General features: G+C 39.0%; 1 long non-coding RNA gene across 1 annotated transcript in view; it reads right to left on the bottom strand.

The window, feature by feature from the left end:
* LOC307258047 overlaps positions 1-22,475 on the bottom strand; it is a 63,960-nt gene that overhangs the window by 20,084 nt on the left and 21,401 nt on the right. The window contains exon 2 of the long non-coding RNA XR_013845115.1: positions 17,285-17,334. This is a non-coding gene — a long non-coding RNA (uncharacterized lncRNA). The remainder of the gene's footprint in view (positions 1-17,284; positions 17,335-22,475) is intronic.

The raw sequence follows: 22,475 nt of genomic DNA, 5'->3' as shown, positions 1-22,475 counted from the left end.
AAGCCTACAATGAAATTTTAAAAAAATAGTAATAGAAATAAATCTTCCTCGTTCAAATTATTAACTTTAACTTTAAAAACACATTATAGGAATGGAGGCCACAACCAATGGTTTCAGGTATCCTTCTGTCATATGTTCTTCAATAATGTGCGCAGCTGAAAGCTCAAAGATGGCACCAGTTGCTAGCACACAACAAAGTCAACAAAAGACACACCTTCAGTACAGAGTTCAAGTCCTCATACTATCTGTTTTTCTGTTAGGGAGTCACACACTTTTTTTTTTTTTTTTGCATAACTGCATGTTTTTAGACTCTGGCACGTACAGTACCAGGTTGATGTACCTGCTATTTACAGCTGTGTGCAATATTCAAATTAGTTTTGGTCGTAATGTTCAAAGGTCATGCACGTCTCCTAAATGCCATGCTGACACAACACGTGGAACATCAGGAAATGCATCAAGCGACACAGAGGAAAGTGACATTTCTGAAAAAAAGAGACAAAACCAGGTGGTTAATATTTTACTCCATTTACGGTATTGATTGGCTGAAGTATCACTGTGCTGCCCCTGCTACTGTATGGGGCTGCAACTGCCTAAAATACAAGTCTTAAATTGGTTGCTGGTGTGAAGATGGTTTTAGCTTGTTTATTCTGATGGGCAGGAAAATGAATCCCTTAATGTAAGGGGAAATTAATCTGTTTTAAATATTTAATATATTGACTGAATTCCAACAATATGCAATTTTTTTTTCCTCCAAGAGATTTCTCCAAGCTCCAAGTGTGAAATATTTCATGTATTTATCTATTATTTATTTCAATATTCAAATTTCATAATTCATAATTACTTATGCATCAAATCAAGTAATTACATGTAAACATATTGAGTTACAAACAGAGAAATCTGGCTGTTCAACACACAAAGAATCCAGATAATGTGACCTTAATCATGAAAGGAAAACAGATGTGCTGAAAAGATACTCTTCAGGGACTGAATGATGATGAATGAAATAAGGTGGGAATTTGGTAAATGCTGGTTGACCACAAATAGTGAACATGTGCTCAAGGTACTATAGTATCCTGAGATAGTAACCACTTAAACCAGTAATTGTGGCCAGGGCATGACCATGATAAACTGGTCAAGCTGGAGCAGCCTGTCTGACAAGCAGATGATGATACATGTTTTTAATTCAAGAAATTTGATGATGAAGATCATGGCATGTATGCTATTCCTCTCATCCTGCCATTGAATAGTGGCAATGCAGAAACATAAACGTCACTTTCTTATATAGTCAGATATGCCAAAAGAAGAAAAAAAAACATACAGCCGTTGCAGGTTTATCATTTCTGTCAAGGTGACCCAGGATGATCCCACTGTGCCAGGGGCCTTTTCGAAAAACATTCACTCCTGGCAAAATGTGAACACAAGATCTAAAAGTGCGTGTGACAAAGTGAGTATGTGGGCGTCTGATTGTTTACTTGCGTGACACAGTATGAGGGTGTTAGCCGGTTTTGGGTGTGTAGGTGTGTGTGTGTAGGTCTGTAGATGTGTAGGTGTGTTTGTGTGTGTGTGCGTGTGCGTGTGTGTGCTGTGATGGGGACAGGATGACTTAATGATAACCATCTCTCATTTCCATGCTTCACGGCAGGATCCTTGCCTGATTTCCTTATGGAGCTCACAGCAGTAGCGAGTTGCATCTAACATCGGGTTTCACTCCACACGGACTTCTCTCCGTTTAAAAACACACACACACACACACACACACACACACACACACACACACTGAAACCTTTTGTTAAGATATGATCTGTGCTCAGATTTTATTACACGAGGTTTTTTTAATCAGACCGAGACCTTCGCTGGAAAACAAGTCCCCCTGCAATTCAGCTATACAGAGTGACCTAGTTATTTTAAGGACAACTTCATCATCTCTGTCACATGTAAATACTAGGGCAGAGGTGTGTGTTTTGTTTTTAATGCTGTTATTGATTCAACATTAGCTTGCATGGAGGCATTACATAACCCTACTTCAAGCCGAGGTGTCAGCGTGCAAACCAGACAGAGGGGGATTGGTCAAACAAACAATGTCCCCTCAAAGATCCTGGAACATGTGAATGTTAATGATTTGATATGCATGATTTCCTACACATTTCCTCATAATGCAGTCATGTAACACTGACCTAACAGGGTGAAAGAAAGTAAAGTTTTTGTCAGTTCTTTTTTACTAACATGTTCACGAAACGGATAATCTAAAACATCGCACCAAATTCACCAAAGCAACCAAAACAGCTCATACACATCTCAGCAGAATCACTTCTCAGCTCACTAACAACAAGTATTACAATCAATATCGCTTTGAAGTATCACTTATTTATTTGTTTACTGCATCAATTGTTACCTTTCAGTCACAGAAAAGGATCAGAAAAGCCATTTACTCATATACTAATTCCTTGTGCACAAAAATGAATCTTCTGTCATTCCGGCTATACATGTATCGGATATCTAAATGCAAAGAAATGAACCGTTCCAGTCAACCCTGTCACAATCCCTCATCCTAACCCATACCTCATGTGCCTCGACCGGCAGCAGTGTTTCATAGAGGTCATCAATGAATGATGATAGGCACTCAGGGTCCCAATCAAGGAGTTTATGGGTTTTAGATGTGGCAGAATGTAGCAAACTGCTGTCTAATTGTATAGTCCTTTTGTGTTGTGTCAGGTTTTTTACGTAAATGTAAACATCAACTGCAGATAAAGGGATTTTTATTTATTTTTTCAGTTTGAGTGTGAAAAGATATCATGAAATCTGACAGAATCAGATGCGTTTAGTGTAGAGGTGATGCGACTTCCGCTGTGCTAAATGTGTGTTACACTTTTGAGAAGGTCAGTATTGAGAAACGCCTGCTACCAGCTGTTGCTAAAAAAAGTTCAGTGAGTGCATGAGGAACTGAAATTATGTCCAGCATTTAAATAAGGTATTACGCTTTGATCTGTCGTTTTGTAATTATCTGATGGCTCAGTAATGACTAGAAAGAGTTAAGTTAGAGCTATTGTCTTATCTATTTTCTCCTCTCAAATTGTAGCCCTTTATGACAATTTTTAAGGAACATTTCTCAGTAAAAAAATATATAAATTGAGCCTGAAGCTATTATCTGTACTGCAATTATGTTTTGCTTTATGCATCAAAAGCTGCAGAGGGAAACTGTGCTTTTATTTCCTTTTTAAGAACAGATAACCATAATTAAACAACAGCGTAGATTTCAACTTCTAAGAAAACACAAACACTAACAAAAAACGTGAGAACGTCAAAATAAAAGGTGCTCTGTCTTCACATGAAAAGTTAGTACAGCCGGCAGTGCAGTACATTACATCTGAAATTACCCAGTGACAACGTTAAAGAGCTGAATTTCAACTATTTATTTTTTCTTATTTCTTATTAAGCCTGTATAAACTGCAGCCTGTTATTTATACGTACTTCTTTGAGTTAGGACGGAAAAGTTGCTACGAGTCCCACACACTCCATTTCATATTTACACAAACAACCTTGAGGCTAAACATTCTGCCTCAAAGTCTTTGGATTAGGAGGTCTAAAAATAAAATAAACATATAATTTTACCAATGCATGTGGACCACAATGTGTAATCCATTCTGTATATGCTAAATTAAAAATGTATACGAATAGCAGTTGAGGGGGGGTCAATATAGTTTCCACTGTTATTGAGTTGCTGTATATAGTATGCACCATGCGTCTGAACCGTATATAGCAGTATACGTATAGCATATAGCGGTATCATAATTAACCACAACAATATAACAAAACAGTCATTGCTTTGATGCCCACGGTGCTTTTTTTTGTAGAAGCAGGTGTCACTTTATCCCGGATTAGACAATGAGTTTGAATGAGAGCACCGTATGCGTTGTACAGTTTCACTTGATGTTTATCATTCTGAAATCAGACACAGGGCGAAATTCAATCTATCCGCCAATCAAAAAATCCATGCACATGACACACACAAGCGCTGTATTTGGGGATAAAGAACTTGAGACATATTGTATCAGTATAGTTATCTTTCTTAAATAAAGAATGTTTTCACATTCATTGTCTGGATTTTTTTAAATAATAGGACAAAGAGTATACTGTATGTCTGTTTTAGGTGACACAAATATGTATTAAAGCAGGGTTGTATACCGTATATATGTAAAAAAAAAAATTAATCGTGAGAGGACCTTTAAGACAAGAAGTTGACCCTTGTATTCAGATTCACACAACAAAATGTAGTTTTTCTTAACCATAATATAAAGAAACCACTCGTTGAAATCCACAACTACGAGATCAATTTAAATTGATGATTTAAACTGACCGAAGACTTTTTCAACATAATACAATTTAACTAAGCACTTCAACCATCTCTGCTTCATACAATAGAGTCTCAAACACCCTGAACACATCACCTTAATGTCAGCATTCCCCGTGGCTACAATAGATGCACACTCACTCACTCACGTGTTTATTAGGTAAACCAGCAATACATACAACTCATGTCGTCTAACACAACAACAGTCCTGCGCTAAATCCTTCATGAAGTTTATAACGTTCTTTTCATTTGTTTCTTTTTTGCTGAACCTGTTTTTTATACAGGTGTTGATTCAACTATATGATCAATTTGGAGGCTGCGGTGTGTGGTGCCGAACTGTATTGTGTTACACTGACTAGGGTTTGTTTATTTTCTACAACCCATTCACATCACCAAGACTGAACAACATCTCCCTGTCTCCATCTCAACAACATCCCTAACTACAACCAATGGCCACACAGTTGAATCAAAACCAAACCAAAGAAAAACGGAATCGTGTAACAGCCTTGAAGGATTAATAGTGAATGTGTTACTGTGCTAAGGCTGCATTGGTTTGAGTATGGTGTCCCTAATAAACTGGCAAGTGTATATGTATGTAGCTTCACACAGTGTGTACATAATTCACAGTGCATAATTTACAGAAGCATTTTAGAATAAACAAGATGTTCACATGACCTAAAGATCTTTTGTTTGCTGTTTAATTAAGCATGTTTGTTTTTTCTCATAAACTGAAACATGATGTATGATTTGTTAAGTTAACTGAGCTCACCATGAGATTAATGTTTACACTGTACATTTATAATATGTTTAGTTTAAGCAGTTGTCATCTCATTAAATGTCTTTTTATCAGTTGAACCTGTAGCAATTCTAATATCCATTTTTACACTGACTTAAGAGTGAGAGGCACTATAGCGAGGCGAATATTATCTTTCTTATGACAGCGTGTGACTCAGACGCAAAAAAATACTCACAAGAAAAAAGATGTGAAACTTTATATATTCAAAGTTCAAAGAAAATGAAACACTGAAGTTGATTTCACAGCTATACAGTAGAACTAAGTGCCTGTTTGAGCTTGTTTGTATCTGGTTTTGAAATTTTTACACATCGTTTTACATCCTTGCAGAGAATCATTACTCATGTATTAAATAAAAGGCATTTAGTTTGAAGGTTAAGGTTTGTTATTTTATATATACAAATATATATACACACAGGTCTAATAATATGCCTACAAAAAGCTTAAAATGAATGGATTTTTTTTAAATAGTGCACTTGATTCTTTATTAACTTAAATGTGAGTGAGTGAGTGAGTGAGTGAGTGAGTGAGTGAGTGAGTGAGTGAGTGAGTGAGTGAGAAAGTGTCTGAAAGTGTGAGGAAGGAAAACAAAAACCCTAAATGTCAAATGTCATCACACAGGAAGCTTATCAGGTTGTGACATTTTGATTAGCGCCTCTTGTTGTTTAGAGATTCAATAAACATAGGTAAACAATATTTCCATGTCATGTAAGGATGTCAGGACATTTTGTTATTAGGTAGCACACTATTTAAATATCCAACAACGCTGTTTTTGTTTCCAAGAATGAACGAGTTTTTTTAATGATACAAAATATTGTAGGCTATGCTTTAATTATGACTTTAAGTTTAATAAGCACGCAGCGAATACACAGTGGAGTTCCTCTGGTCTGGGCTATTATTTTATTTTAATAAAAATCGACCTCTATTCTTCATATACTTATTTTAATAATAGGCTACTGTGAAAAGATATGTTGGCTATTGAAGCAAAGCGGACGTAGAGCGATAAAAAATGCCGCAGAAAGTGCGTTAAAATGCGCGCGACTCGCCCTAAAATCCCCACCGCGCCTGTCAAAAATGATCAAGTCAATGGATATAAGACGTGAATAAGACCAAAGTGAAAAACAGCTGCATGTCGTTTCATTCTTTTTTTCTATATAGCTTCTCAATGATTCTGTGTGCCTGTGAGTCAGTTTTCAGGCAATCGTGTCTCCGCAGAAAGTGTCCAAAATGTGATCTGAGAGAAGTCGTGATTAGGCCTAATATATGAAGCGAAAATACACAGACATTAAATCACAGTCACCTGCCTTCTAATTATTCATCGTACTGACCAATAATGAAACTATTCATACTTCTCGCCTGATATCGTAATTCCCTGCACCTGAATGCAGAAGATTTGAGATTGCATTTCTAGCAGCAGCTTAAAATTGTAATTGCTGCTATTAAATCTAAAGCATTTATTTATTTCCTCCGGATTTTTATCAAATTAAGCGAAGTGATGTCGTGCTTACACATGTTCTTGTAAAATGTATAGGCTATAAAGTTCTGTAGCCTATTTATTTCTCGTTGTGTTTCATACATGTTTGTTGCAAATATCCTCAATTGATGAAGCATTTTACTCTTTCCATTCCATACAACAATTTAGCCTATATTCGAGTTAGCCTATCATAGACAAGATACACAACAATGAATGCTTAAGTAATTGATGGTAATATAGGGCTAGACTTATTCTTGGTAAAAGGGGTAAACTTGTGGGCAAAACGTCTTAGTAAATCTATGTAGAAAACTGCTGCGCATGTTTTCGTTTTGGTAAAAATCACATCTGACCAGCGGTAAGTGTCTTCGAATTTTGGGAAGAAAATTTTAAAAACTGACTAAATAAATCTTGTGGACTTAATGATTCACGATGTAGGACACAAGATGAGGTGTGTAGCGAACGTTTTCACAGCAAATTATAAAATAGCTAATGTTAGGAGAGAAATTCTTAATATAATGACTTTTTATTGGTTAAATTAAGAGAAACAGAATAAATGAAATAGCATCACTAAAACAGCAACTTTATTCGTTTGCATCCTAATGCAGGCCTAATAGCCCAAAGATATCAGAGACACATAGGCCTACAATAAAGAAGAAGCCTAGTAAGCTTACAATTAGGCTACTTTAAATGCCTACTAAAGGCAACAGCTACACTTTAAGAACCTTCATTAATTTTATTGGTAGCCTATATTGTGCGTTTTTGGTGAAAGGTGTGACCGAACCCCGCGGTAATTTAACTGAACAGAATATAAACACTTGTAACACGCACTCGGTGTTTGATGATGTAGCCTAAAACAGTTTTTAGTTGTGTTTAACCTGGGTGTTGGATCAAAAGTTTAGCGCTATAACGTTTTAACTGACGTGAAAAGTATTCTTGGGGCAGTTAAACTGAAGGATGGAAGTACAGGACAACGGTGTTGATGCCAAGAGGTTGATTTATGTGGGGAAGGGTCGCCCTCTGGTGGAGACAAATCTGAACTACATCAGTTTCTGTGTTCTTAAAACTGATGTTTTTCTTTGTAAAACACACATACGCTCGCTAACACACACGCATACACACATTCACACACTAACACGCACACACAAACACACACAGTTGCTCTCTCACACACACACACACACACACACACACACACACACACACACACACAGTGACATTTACCGAGCATCATAGCTTCTGTCTTACTGTCAGTCACCTTGCCTGGTTTCAGTTTCTCATGCAATGATATCTGCTCCCACCCACCTGCAGGAAAACACTGCAGACATTATGACTTATTAATGCTGTGATGAAGTGGAAACAGTCAAACACTGCTAAAAAGGTTCCTGGAAAGCAGATGATCCCCTGTGCGTCAAAAGCAGCGAGTAAAAGAAACTATGAAACAGCAGGACACTCAGCAAGGTAACATGGATTCTGTTATAAGCAGGCTACCTTACATTAGTGACATATGACAATTTATACCTTTACTCCACAAATTCAGGTTCTAGAGACACATCCACCTTCTCCTTTGCTTATGCTTGAGCCTGTCATAATTGACTGCAATGCTGCAAATTTCAGATGGGCTTTATCAAACCCGCTCAAATGACATGCTCATGTTATTGACCTTGGTAAAACTGCCTTTAGCCACAGTGCCCCTGACTCCTGGAACAACTTACAACATCAAATTCAAATAAATACCCTCATGTTAGTTAACCAATTTAAACATATTATTTTGAATCAGCCCCACTCCACCTGTAACTGTTTTGTTTAGGCTATGTTCTGCTTCATTCAGTTGAGCTGAATGTTTTAATAGTTTTTGTTTGTAAATAAAGGAAATTAAATTAAATCCCAGCATGCACTGGGCCTCTCACCAGTAGCCTTGCGAGACCAGACTGATATCGAGCAAGCTTCACATTTGTTATTTGTCTCTCAGATCAGTCTGGACTTTCTCCCTGGGGAGGAGTCTAGACAGAAAAAGACTTGGCCAATCAGGGCCTGCGTTCAGACCTAACGTTCGTCCCTTATAGTGTAAGGCAGCTTCTGATTGGTTCATGTAATCGTCAATCTAGCCTCGTTAGACCAGCCGTACATCCAGAGCTAATTCGTCGATCCATGTGACATCATCAACTACAAGTACCAGTCAGGGGCTACCTTCCACTAACGAACAAGATTTGAGAAAGTCCTGACTGATCAGCAGGGGCGGTTCTACAGGGGGGCAAGGGGGGGCAGCGGCCCCCCCACTGAAGAGCCTTGCCCCCCCAGCTGCCCCCCTAACTTTTGCATTCTCAAAAATGTACTTGTAAGAACAAACCGCCACTATGTCAACAAGCCACTCAAATAATTGAAACAAACAATACATTGAACAAAAGTAAATTATTTTAAATCTAATCTTATGCCCTGCCCCTCAAATACTTAGCCACGGCCCTGCATCATATGCGCATATCAGCGATCACACAGTTTGTCACACACAGCGACTCAGCGCGCTGCTGTGCCATGCAGCCCTGCGAAGAGTAACTGACCTGCTCCGAGCATCTTAAGGTGAAGTCAGTTTACCCTTGTGAATTTTAAACACACCAATTTAACTTAAAGTTAAATTTGTAATGAATGTAATGCAATGTAAAAGTAGCTAATTCATCGATAAGAGCACATCCATTCATCGTTGGCCAAAAGGGAAATCACTCGCTTGTGACTTGTAGGAGCATATTGCCCTTTTATTAATTTGTAGGCCTATTGTAGTACAGGCAAGAGCTTGATAAAAATATTTAAAAAAAACTTGCATGTTCGGATCCATACAATTTAACAGTGGATCGCCGTTTCGAGAGAGAGAGAGAGCGAGCGAGAGAGAGAGAGAGAGAGAGAGTTGCCGTTTCTGAGGCATTGAGTTACTACAGTGACACTGACAGTGCTATAGGAGATCGATCATGTTTGTTTGAATAGCCAAACATAGCCTACTAAAAACTCTCACATATCACAGCAAACGAGCTGCACAAATTAAACCAGGTTACATTAGGCTATCACATGTTAAAGACATGAATAAATAAGTGGAGGAAAAGAAGAAATAAATGTGAGGGATGACGAGGAGGTTTTATATTCAGACAGAGGGACAGAGGCAGGCAGTGATCAGGCAGGTGAAAGGTAGGCAGAGGGTCTGACTGCAGTCCCAGCCTAAACTACTGTATTGTTATTCTCCTTCCATATAAATTCCACTAGACTAGAATGATATGTCATGTCACTCAAAATAACATGTTTCAATGATTGCCTGTTTTCTGTTGTAGCAATGTGTTGTATAGGGTAAGATATGTAGGCTTAAGACATAGGCTACAAATGTCTTATTTTATCAGAAATGATGATCAATATAATATATATGGGGATTCCCGCTACCGTCCTCCCATGCCCCCCTGCCAAGACCTCTTGCCCCCCCTTCGCCACCCCATGTAACATTTTCTAGATCCTCCCCTGCTGATCAGCCAGAGAGAAATAAACGTGAAGCTTGCGAGAGATCATGCTGTTGTCACCCGGCTACCTCCACAGTGGTGGAAGAAGTACTCAGATTATTTACTGAAGTAAAAGTAGCAATACCACAGTGTAGAAATACTCTCTTATGAGTTACAGTTCTGCATTTAAAACTATCCGAAGAAAAAGTGCAAAAATGTATAAGCATAAAAATATATCAATTACTTTTACTGTAGTAAAAGGATCTGAGTATGTCTTCCATCAATTGTTTTGGGGGAAAAATCAATGAAAAACATGCTGGCTTAGAGCAAAGCAGAGATAAAGATGAATTTTTAAATTTCAGCCATCAACATCCTAACATCTAAATATCTGTGTTACTACTCTTTATTTTAGCTTGTTCATGCTCCATTTATAAATCGTATAGACGCTCATAATAAAGTAATACGATACGTATCCATACATCTGTTCTTCTATTTCTCCTGTGAAGGACCAATAGGTTTATCTAAATGAATGAAAAGGTGACACAATAGACAAACACAACCTGTAAATCCAATGCTATGAAAAAGCTCAATGCATCGTTGAGGCCACTAGATGCTGACAAGCCTTTCATTGACGGCTCTCTTGTTAAAAGTCACTGCACAGCCATTAACTGAATGAAAAAGCATATTGAGGCTTTTTATGAAATGAGTGGAACTCCGTCACCTTTGTATTCCACAAAGCAAAATCAGTAGAAGAATTATGTCTCAGCAAGTAAGGACATCAGTCATTTTTCCACGGGAGTTAACAAACAAAGACTTTCTGGTCAACATATGAGACAGTTTACTATAGAATATGAGCTTCTGAAAACTTCTTTGTCATTTTTTGACTTCTCTTACAACCCCTGAGTAATGAGTAGAGTGATGTTTGTGGCGTTCTTTGTCATTTACTGTATCTGGGAATGTAATTTGTGATGAGTCAAGCAGCAGCAGTACACACTCACGCATACAAATACACCCACACGCCCACAAACTCAACTCACTTGTGACCTACTACTGTTTTCACTTTGACAGAATATTTGGCATTGACATTTATTGATCTCGAACCTGACATCTGACTCATTAGAACCCACGCACACACACACACACACACACACACACACACACACACACACACACACACACACACACACACACACACACACACACACACACACACACACACACACACACACACACACACACACACACACACACACACACACACACACCGACTAATCCAGAGTATTGTAAAAGGTGTATCGTCATATAGGCACAAAACTCACCAGCTCTCAAACCGGGCCTATGACACTCCAAAAGACATAAGCTAAGATGCATGCACACATTCACAAACCTTCAAACATCCTTCACATCCAATTATGAGAAGTTGTGTTCTATTCCAACCCTATTTATTTATTTTTCGATATTTATGTGGGTTTTATTGGCTAATTTAAGCACAGAGTTGAAATGGGGAGAGACAGATGACATGATGTAAAAAGCCCGGTCTGTAGTCGAACCCGGGCCTGTTGCAACAAGGACTTAGCCTAATGGTACTCACTCTACCGCTGAGGTGAGCCACCCCGTAAAACATCACCCCAACAGTTCTACAACTTTCCAACGTGCACACCAGATGAGCCCACATGTGGTGCCTCGAACCAATGGTTGAGAACCTGCCCCTTACTGACTCATGAATTTCTACAATGAGAAAGCATTTTAAGGACCATGTCATGGTTTCATGTTCAGACAAACCAAAACCAGAATGAATCAAACATGTTTCAAGCTCGCACACACAACCATGTATATACAAAAGCAATACTGGCCCATTTCTCTAATTCTGTCTTTTGTTGTTTTTTTCTTAGTTTTTTATAGCAGCAATTACTGTAAAGCGTTCACAGGATAAAAATACACTCCCCTTGGCTCATTACGTTAAAATGACTCTGTGATTTAAAATGGTTTTACAGTGTAGCTCTGGGCCTTTTCAGATCACACCCTTAACACACAAGGCACACACACACTGAGGCAGAGGATAGGCACAGCATGGACAAAACATGTTGACTTTTGCTTATTGTGAGACTGATTAGCCAGGTTTTAATATAAAACAAGGGGTGTTAAAATGGAAATTAAATGTTGTACTAAACCAGTAGAAAGATCGCTCAAAAGTAAATGTTAAGAGTGGGAATACTTTTGTTTTAAATAGACACAGGTGTCCTGTCAAAGTCATGTCAGGGGACTCCCAGGAGTCCCTGTGGAGTTTTATCAGCCATGCGGCCAACAGCCAAAATTAATAATCAATGTGATCACTTGCAAAAAATGTATGCAATAGTAATAATAATTATAACTATTTAAATGACCTAACACACTTATTTGGAAAGAGAGCAAAGAATAAGATTTGCGTTCAAGTGATTAAGAACACTGAAACGAACCACAGACAGGCATCAATAGTAACAATGCTATGATAGAAGCAAAGAAAAAACCCAATGTGAGGTTTCACAAAATTCAAATAGAAGTCTTATCGGAAATGAATTGTCTTTCCCTTTGGGGTTAACATAATGCTTTTAGCTGATAATTGTTTGATATCAATAATTTGTTGTTTATACAACACAAGGTACATTTGTTCTACTAAAACATTACCATTTCCAAAGGAGTGTTCACAAAGATGACACATTTTAGAGGCTGTGCAATTGCGTATAAAACCAGTGAAATGACTCTAGTGGACAAATATCTTCTCAGTTACAATTGTTTTGACCAGCTGAATAACATGGCCTATGGAGATGGAGTAATGAACCCTACACTGATGTACTGCAGCTGAGTTGCAAGAAGATGGTTGAGGTTGATGCGGGGCATACAAAGTTCAGGATTTAGAAACCGAAGTCAAAAGATCCCTTCATCTATTCAGCTAACCAGACAATCTAGTCATTTTCTATTGGATTGTTGGTGGATGCTATATGTAGCAGAAGCTAGCTTTAAAAGAGGCTAATTTCATGTGTCAAGTTGAATCTGGTTGATGCATGTTTGGTGCTTTTTTACCCGGCAACAGAGCACTGAGTCATCTCTGTTACAGCCCTCCCACGCCTACCCACGCTGCACTGCTCTCAGTATCTGTCAGTGGTGGAGATGCATCGCCATCGACATGATACCAAAACTAACTGCATCACTCGAGACAGGCCCACAGATGACAAAAACACAATTTACCGTCAACGGGGGAAGCCTTGATGGAACATGGCTGGCAAAGGTGGGTGAGAATGTGAATGTGTGTGTGTGTGTGTGTGTGTGTGTGTGTGTGTGTGTGTGTGTGTGTGTGTGTGTGTGTGTGTGTGTGTGTGTGTGTGTGTGTGTGTGTGTGTGTGTGTGTGTGTGTGTGTGTGTGTGTGTGTGTGTGTGTGTGTGTGTGTGTGTGTGTGTGTGTGTGTGTAATGTTTCCTGATAATATATGGAAATTGATACCACTTAATGAACATGGTGAAGAGTGTATAGAATAAAATGAATGAGAAAAAGATGAGAGCGAGAAGTATATTATAAAACATAATCTCCTTGAGTGTAATCTTTCTTCCTCTAAGTTTTATACTAAACCCAATATTTGTATTCAAACAGATATGAAATGACTGTGTGTGTGTGTGTGTGTGTGTGTGTGTGTGTGTGTGTGTGTGTGTGTGTGTGTGTGTGTGTGTATCCTGCTGACCAACTCATGGAACCAACCTTGTAGGCCACAGTTTGATGATACTGTTTAAAACATGACATTTATAGAGATTAAGGTCTAAGTTTATTGTGACTGTCCAGTCCAGTGGAGAAAGAACTACCTGAACCACGCCATTGTCAGTGCTTGAAGTGGAAAAAGTGCCAGTACTCCCTTATTCAGTAAATATTTGTTATATTCTGAATTTTCTGAGTGTGGTACGCCCCCTGGGAACATAGTGTCCCCTGGGTAATGTAGTTGGTTCTGTTTTACCCTTTGAAACCTCAGCTATTTTGGACCGCCTGGATTTATTATCTAATAAAGCTTTAGATAAAGTTGTTTTAGCTTCTTGATAGCCAAAGTGGTTTTCTTTTGGCAAGTGTGTAACCAAAAGATGCTTGTTTAACCCGCCGACTGTTAAATATCTATAATGTTTCCCACACATTTAAGCCCAGACGGGACGCAAATGTAAGCCACCAATGTTATAAAATATAACCACACCAATGCCCGAGTCCCTTGACCTTGGTATTTTTTACAGATTGAATGAACATTGTTGTATCCACGCTCAAGAAATGGTGCATCTGGGAGCCCAAATTATATTGTCCATCCATACCCATATAGGCACGAGGATCTGAATGGCAATTTGTCCTCTCCATGTTGTATGGGTTTTTGAACATAAGCAGAACCATTGGCTGTGCAGTCCGTATGCACCTACCGTCTGCTGACCACATGTCTGGAAAACCCAGTGCAGTGGTTGCAGACCTGGTTGCGCATCCACTGCATGCGCTGCTGTTAATGTCCATTTTGGGACAATATTTATGGCTTTAACTGCTTACTTTCTGAATTGAGACTTTTGGTTAAAAGACCTACTTAAACAAAACATCTATCCTCTAGTAACGAGGTCGAATTTACCCTAGGCAAAACATTGATATGTTGAAAAATATATAGGGGAGAACGGGGTAATGTGAGACACTTTTTACATTTGCTCTCCTCTTAGCGACCTAAAATTATTTATCAGTCAAATGTACACATTGCCCTTTAATTCGGGATGTTTCCTAGCAATGTACGTTATCAGAATTTATCAGGACGAACGGCAGTGAAAATATGATTGTTTCAAAAAAAGTTGTCATGTGTCTCACTTTACCCCAGCTTCGGGGTAAACTGAGACGGACCAAAAAAGCAAGGGGGTAAACTGAACCACTTGCTTTTTCCACTCTAAACTACCATAACAACAAATGTTGTAACAGTTACAATCCTGGCAGCTACCTTGAAAATCAAATATTCCAAAACTAATGTCAGACGAGTAACAGAATCATGGGGTTTGGTCAATTTAGCAAAACATTTTTCTAAACACTTGAAAGTAACTCTGATCATTCAAATGAAAGATAGAACCAGTTAGTTTAAAAAAACAGTCTTGGGGTCAGAACACAAGACCCTTAGAGCCAGCTATAGTGTCTGGGGGTCAGAGCAAAGGACAATCAGGACCAGCTTGAACAGCCTGGGACTCAGAACACAGGACTAGACCCAGCTGTCATTTTCCATTTTTTTAGTTTTTGATTAATATTTTTCTACATTTGTTTTATTGGGATCATTCATTTAATAAAGACATATTACTTAGAGTCCATTGAAGTTAAAGGTCACTCTTCTGTCCCCCAGATACATACCTGCCAAACCATGCCCTTGCTGACACCCCTATAGCCATTCAACCCCCACCTCTGGCCCGCATTGTCTTGCTACCTCAAATATAATGGATTAATTCAAAGAAGGCACAGACACTGTCTCACTTTACCCCACAGCATTTGTCTCACTTTACCCCACTGCCACAATTTGAGAAAAAACTACCTCTCTCAGCAATTCAAGCTAATCTTCAGGTTTCATCATCACATGGTTTCATATGTTGGTAGTTCATCAACATGTATGATAGAAGTTTTTCTACCTGAATCAATTTGCTTTGGCACAACAGTTGATTAAGTTGACAGCAGGAACATTTACATTTACATGCAAAAAATAAATGTTTGTGAAAAAAACATGCTTACAACATCACCACCTCTCTTTCATTGCCACGGGGAAATGAGAGGGGCTTGAAAACATATATCTCACATGACCAAAACTGTGTTCCGTTGCCTAGATACAGGGGGTCACAGTACCCGATGTCTCACATTCCCCCGTTCTCCCTACAGTATATTGAGTTGACTGTGTGGGCGAATAAACACAGACTGGGCAAACTTCTGTGGGCCGGGCTGTGAGGACGAACGTTTTTCGGTTTATTCAATTTTTCTTAAATGGAAGTGATGGTTTTGTGACAGAACCAGCTAGCTGATAATCAGAAAGAAAGTCGAACAGAATCACTGATGAGATATTCACTACAGGGAGCCACATAGATCTAAGTCGGAGACAACAGAGTAATATTTCAGATACACAATCAGTTGTGTACAGCTACAAAAGAGCTGACGTACAATATGTCTGCAAAATGGTGCAAAATACAAGTCTTAATGCCAAGTTTAGCAAAACTACACAAGAGCATGCAAACAAAATGCATAAATGGAGTCACTACTTACAGTATATAGTTAGCTGACTGAATGCCTTTCATCTGAATGAAATTGTCAATCTTGAGCACAGTGGACTCTCCCCATACTCTAATATAACATATAGCTTACAGATGGTGTCTAATATGCGTCAATACAGATTGTGAAACTGCCACTAACGTCACCAAAAGACAAATTTCTGTACACAGATTGATCAAAGTGATCAAAATGCTACTGAGCTAAAGCTCTTTGATCACCTTGTTCCACCTGTTACAGCTGCTGTATGATTACTAATATATATATATATATATATATATATATATATATATATATATATATATATATATATATATATATATATATATATATATATATATATATATATATATATATATATAACTCCACCACTTTCACTGCGGCTATTCAAAGGTGCGGTCAGTGTGTCACAGCATTATACATGACTAAGTTTGGAGCAGCGGGCTACGTGCCAAGTGCCAAACATTGCTGATATTCGCTGCAACCTGACCGGCTGTCAACCAGCAGAACACATCGCCACAGGACGAGAAACTGCTTTGCAAAAAAGGGCATTCATCAGCTGCTTTTTGAAGACTCCAAAGAAATAAAAGGAAAACAGTAACATCAAAACGCAGTTTGGCGCCTCACAAACTCCAATCCACCAAAGTGCGGAAAGAGTTTGTAACATTTTCCATCGAGCTGTGTACTCCCTCCTGCTCTTAAGCCCTTTATTTTCTCCTTTCTTACAAATAAGCAAAACACTTTAGTTTAGTTTAATCAAAACTTCTTCAAGCTGAAAAGCTTATGGAGAATGACGAAGCACCTCTCCTCGAAGAGCCCAAATATAAAAATCTGGAGGTAAGAGAGTTTCACTAGACCTGCATTCATTCTTTGCTTTATAAATACCAGCAAATGTTAGGGTTAAACTCAAGGTTAAGCTTGTTTTAACTCACCATTCTGTCAGTCTTCACCTTCCTCTTCATCAGAATGTCTTCACTGAAAACTAGGAAGGGTAAAAAGAAAGAGAGAGGGACAAGAAAAGAAAAGATTAGGAATGTTTTAATCACTCAGAAGGAGGCCAGTTATCTTCCCACACACATTGCTGAGTGTCCGACTCACACAGACACACACAATATATCCAAAATGGTCAAGATGAATCAGGAGAAGAGAGAAAAGAAGGGGGGTGACAGTCAGATTGAGAGCAGGACTGAAAATAAAGAGAGCCAGAATAGGAAAGAGAAATGAATAGAATGTAGAAAGAAAAGCAGATGACAGAGGGAGGAGAGCGCAGAGAGAGACTGTAGAGAGGAAGAATGAAATGCATGGTTTGGCTGAGTCATCGGTAACTACCACTTCCTCAAAGAGCTCTCTACTAATGAGTGGCCAACTTTCTGAAGCAACACACACACACATACACACGCACATGAATCTCCCACTTAAGATGCAGTCTTTCTTCCTGTTTCGTGAGGGAAAGCCTGAGAAGTCGGCCCATGCACTGACGTTACTGTGTGCCATGAGAAACGGCTAAATCTGCTGCTAAATTCAGAAACAGCTTTTCCCAGAATTCCCAGAGGCATGTTTTCTCAACTTTCCATCCATCTAGGGAAGGGTTACTGATCGCTCCATTTCCCATTCATAATACATAGGATACATTGCTAGAGATATCAGGCTAAGTATCTTATAGGACTTGTTTATCATGATGGGTCACATAGACACTACTGCATATCTAAAATTGCCAAGTCAGTCACTAATTATCACACATTGTGTCTGTTCATATCTAAACATAACCACGATAATAACAAACAATAAGTGGTGTTTTTTGTTGGAAATACATTTGAAAAAATACTCTGCATTAGCCAACATCATCTCTGGCTAATGCAGGTTGGCTGATTAAAAAAAGGTTTCTGGGTTTTTTGCCTCTAATGGGCACGCTTTAACTTCAACCAGTAGTTATTCACCAATAAAATATCCACCACCCGGTGACCTAGGATGGCCTGTTAAATCATCACAGATGGATATTGATTTTATCTTGGATTCATAGTCTGTACCTGACTAGGCCCAACTACTTTATTTTAATTCACCTGGGGCTCTACTGAAAATGGTTTCATTGTATGTTATTTTCTTTGCGTAAATCAGTGCACTCAAAACAACTGCACCCTCAGCCTGACCAGCACTTTCTATGACGTTTAGGAACTTGTCACCAATACCAATAATGAGATAAAGTGAAAACAAAATGACTGTACTGTATATTATCTGATATCCAAGTCACTTGTATAGTCAGATGTAGTCGTAAAGCTACTCACTAATGTGTCAGGATAAGTTTTAGTACTGCAGAGAGGCAACCGACTTCAAATCACATTAACACCAATCTGACCGTTATTTCACTTAAATTCTGTCCTCTATATTTACCTCAGAAAGGAGTCTGGCTCTGGGGGTTAATATAATACAAATTATTTCCTGCCCCATCCAGCTCCGCCTCCTATCCGGAGGAAATCATGGGAACTCAGACTCAGACTGTGTAAATACACACACTCCTCTGCAGTTCCCACAATGTTCACAACACACACATTAACAAAAAGCCTCCTTTAATCATAGACAACACAAGTACAGACATTAGACAGCAAGTGAAACTGGCAATGACAGAAATGGTCAACACACACCGATCATTGCACTGGGTTCTACATGTTTTCTGACTTGTTTACTTCACTGACGTACAGCTACACAGACTTGTACAGTACAGTGCAGTAAGATTGCGTACAGACTAGAGGCAAAAGAGAAAGTAAGATCAGAAATGCTGGCTCAGCGAAGAGCCCATTGTGGGAGGATTGTGGGAGATTGAGTGTACAGATGAGTCAAGCTGAACCATTACACATTATACCAGAATGAATTGCACAGTGGTCTATCTTTAGTGCCCGTCTGGGAATCAAACCTTCAACTGCACTACTGTACTGTGAAGACATACGTTTTATACTTCTTTAAAATGACCTCAATTACAGAAAAGAAAACTAAAAAGTATGAAATAGAAATGCACTTTGAACATTTTCATTGGTAAACTACCTTAGTTCTTCAAATAAGGGCAATAATATACTTTAGACCACTCAATAGTCAGCTGCTTAACACATAAAAACATGTCTGACTTACATGAACAATTAAAGTTTCGCATTTAAAAAGGACATAAGCAAAATAATTATTTATATAGAAATAGTGGGTCTTTTAAGGCACTGAGCAGAACTTTACTCTTTAAAATGCCGTATAATACCTTGTCTATACTTACTTACGCCTTACACCCCTACTGGGGTATAGGCCGTCGACAAGGGACCTCCAGAGTTCACGGTCACTGGCGTTCTTTTCTATCTGCGACCAGCAGGGCCGCTGCTACGCTTTTGGGTGCCCTAAGCCGAAATTGTCAGTGATGCCCCCCCCCCCACCCTCCCAACAAAAAAAAAACACCCAGAAGCTCGCGTCCGCAGGGTGCGACCGAATTTTTTTTGCCCTTGCAAGATCTCTGCGACTGCTTTTTGGCACATTTGCCAGCATTTACTAACAGAAAGAACAGCTTAACTTGTGAAAAAACTGCCTTTGCAAAGGAATTGAGTGATAGGATCATAGACTGATTATGAGATAATGGGCCCCTGGGCTTACACTCTTAAAGGGCCCCCCACTTGTCCCTATCCAGTCAGGTACACTGAATTTTCTACACGGATACATACAATTAATGGCAAAAACATATTAAGGAAGTCAGTGTTTCCCACAGGATTTTGGGGTATTGTTGGAGGGACCCTGTACCTTGTTTGGGGGTGGGTGGATTTTTTTTTACCTTTTTAAAGTAAAATGCATCAATCTGGTGCACTTTGTGAGGAAATTTTAGAGACTAGAGAGTTATCAAATCCTGAGATGCAGAAGGAACATTATTTTTCAGATTGTTCTTAAACAGGTAGCACTCTTTACTCTGCAACTGTAAAAACAGTAGATTGGTCTGCAGACCCATGTTCTATGATGGAGGGGCCCATTTCAACAGATAAAGGGTGGATATGAACAATTTAGAATTCACACATATAAAGTTTATTTGTGTATGTGTGAGGGGGCCTTCAACCCCCTTAGACAGAGCTACTAATGCTGTTGTTTTTAACTTGCTTTTGTATTTCTCCCCTACTAGTTCAGGGGCCCATGATGATTTCTATCTTGTTACATTTTAATGAGTATTTATATTTAGGCTATTCTTTTTTGGACCCTGTTATTGACATCAGTGACTGAGCTCTTTGACTATGCAACATGAAAAGTTACTTTCAGTATCTCTGGCTAAGGGCCCCCCTGAGCCCTTGGGCCCCTGGGCCTGTGCCCGGTGTGCCTGTGCAGTAATCCACCCCTGGATAGGTTACACAATTAAGAAAAAACAACGATGGGCCTGTTCATAACTAATTTATATATTTTTTGTAATGTAATGATTATCATGAACTTTTTAAAAAAAAAACTATTTTGGGGGGCCCCCGGACCATCTCTTTTTCCTTTTTAATTTAAAAAATAAATAAAATAAATAATAATTATAATTTTTTTTTTTTGGGGTGCCCCCCCCCAGGAACTTGGTGCCCTACGCAGTCTGCGTACTCTGCGTATAGGGAGCGGCGGCCCTGGCGACCAGGTGCCTCCCAGTCTCTTGGTGTCTGCCTGGAGGTCCCGGCGCCAGGTGTTTTTAGGACGTCCTCTGCTTCTCTTCCCTTGAGGGTTCCAGGTCAGAGCCTGTCTGGTTGTGGTTTGCGTAATGTGTGCCCGATCCATCTCCATCTTCTTCGTCCAATTTCGTCTTCTGCTGGGGGTTGTTTTGTTCTTGTCCACAGATCGTTGTTGCTGATCTTGTTCGGCCAGTAGATTTTCAGTATTCTTCTGAGACATTTGTTTATGAAGGTTTGCACTTTATTTATTGTGATCTTATTGATTCTCCATGTCTCTGCCCCATAGAGCAGGACGGATTTTACGTTGGAGTTAAAGGTCACATATTATGCTAAATGCACTTTTTAAATGTGTTCTAACTAGAGGTGGGCATAGATTAATTTTTTTAATCTAGATTAATCTAGATTAATTTTGGAATTAATCTAGATTAATCTAGATTAAAATGTCTCATCTGAATTCATTCATAATATGTGTGTGCTCCCTAAATAATGACTCAAAGTAAGTCTTTGAGAACGTGTTTCTCAAGCCAGGTGGCGCATCAGACCAGGGGCTCATCTGCTTGAGGAAGCTGTTCTACTATGATAATTGGTGATGAAAATAAATAATGTTCAACAAGATGTTACTTAGTAACGCGTTACCGGCATCGGACCTCTTTTTTCAGTAACGAGTAATCTAACGTGTTACTATCTCCAAACCAGTAATCAGATTAAAGTTACTCATCAAAGTCACTGTGCGTTACTTTTTCTGTAATTTTCCTTAGTGAAACATTTTACATAACTGCACAAATGTACGGTGGCGCTGAGCATTCACCAAATAAAAAAAAGTTTCAGAGCAGGATCTCGTAATTACGAGATAATATCTCGTAATTACGAGATAAGTATCTCGTAATTACGAGATAAGGATCACCCTCTCATTCATCAATAACGATGTGTGTGTGTGTGTGTGTGTGTGTGTGTGTGTGTGTGTGTGTGTGTGTGTGTGTGTGTGTGTGTGTGTGTGTGTTTGTGTGCAGACGAGGTGAACCTAGCCATAGGAAAACGTAGGCAATAGCCTTGGTTTCCGGACTACAATGGGCCCCATAATCAATACAATTATTTTAAATATTTGTTTACTGTTCATTCATTAATCAGCGATCGCATTGGGAAATGAGGGACACACTTTCACTTTGTATATGCAGTTTGTTCATTATGAGCCACCGGAGCCACCGTACTGTGTTGCCTCATCCAATCAGAATGCCCGGTGGGCTAGTTCACTTTTACCTCCTGTTTGTTACTGTATCGGAACGCAGTTTTATTGAATGCTTTGATTAAATGCAGTCGTTAAACTCGGTGTAATCCATGACTCATACAAACACATCAGAACTTTCTACAAGGAGGGCATGACAATGATAGCCATGTCAACTTTGTGCAGATATGCAGTCACTGGGACTATTCAGGAGAAAAGCCCAGTCGGACCTCAGCAGCTGATCACGGGCGT

This window comes from Ammodytes marinus (assembly GCF_949987685.1).
Source record: "Ammodytes marinus genome assembly, chromosome: 11".
Lineage (NCBI taxonomy): Eukaryota > Metazoa > Chordata > Actinopteri > Uranoscopiformes > Ammodytidae > Ammodytes > Ammodytes marinus.
This window is presented reverse-complemented; position numbering and strand designations above follow the sequence as displayed.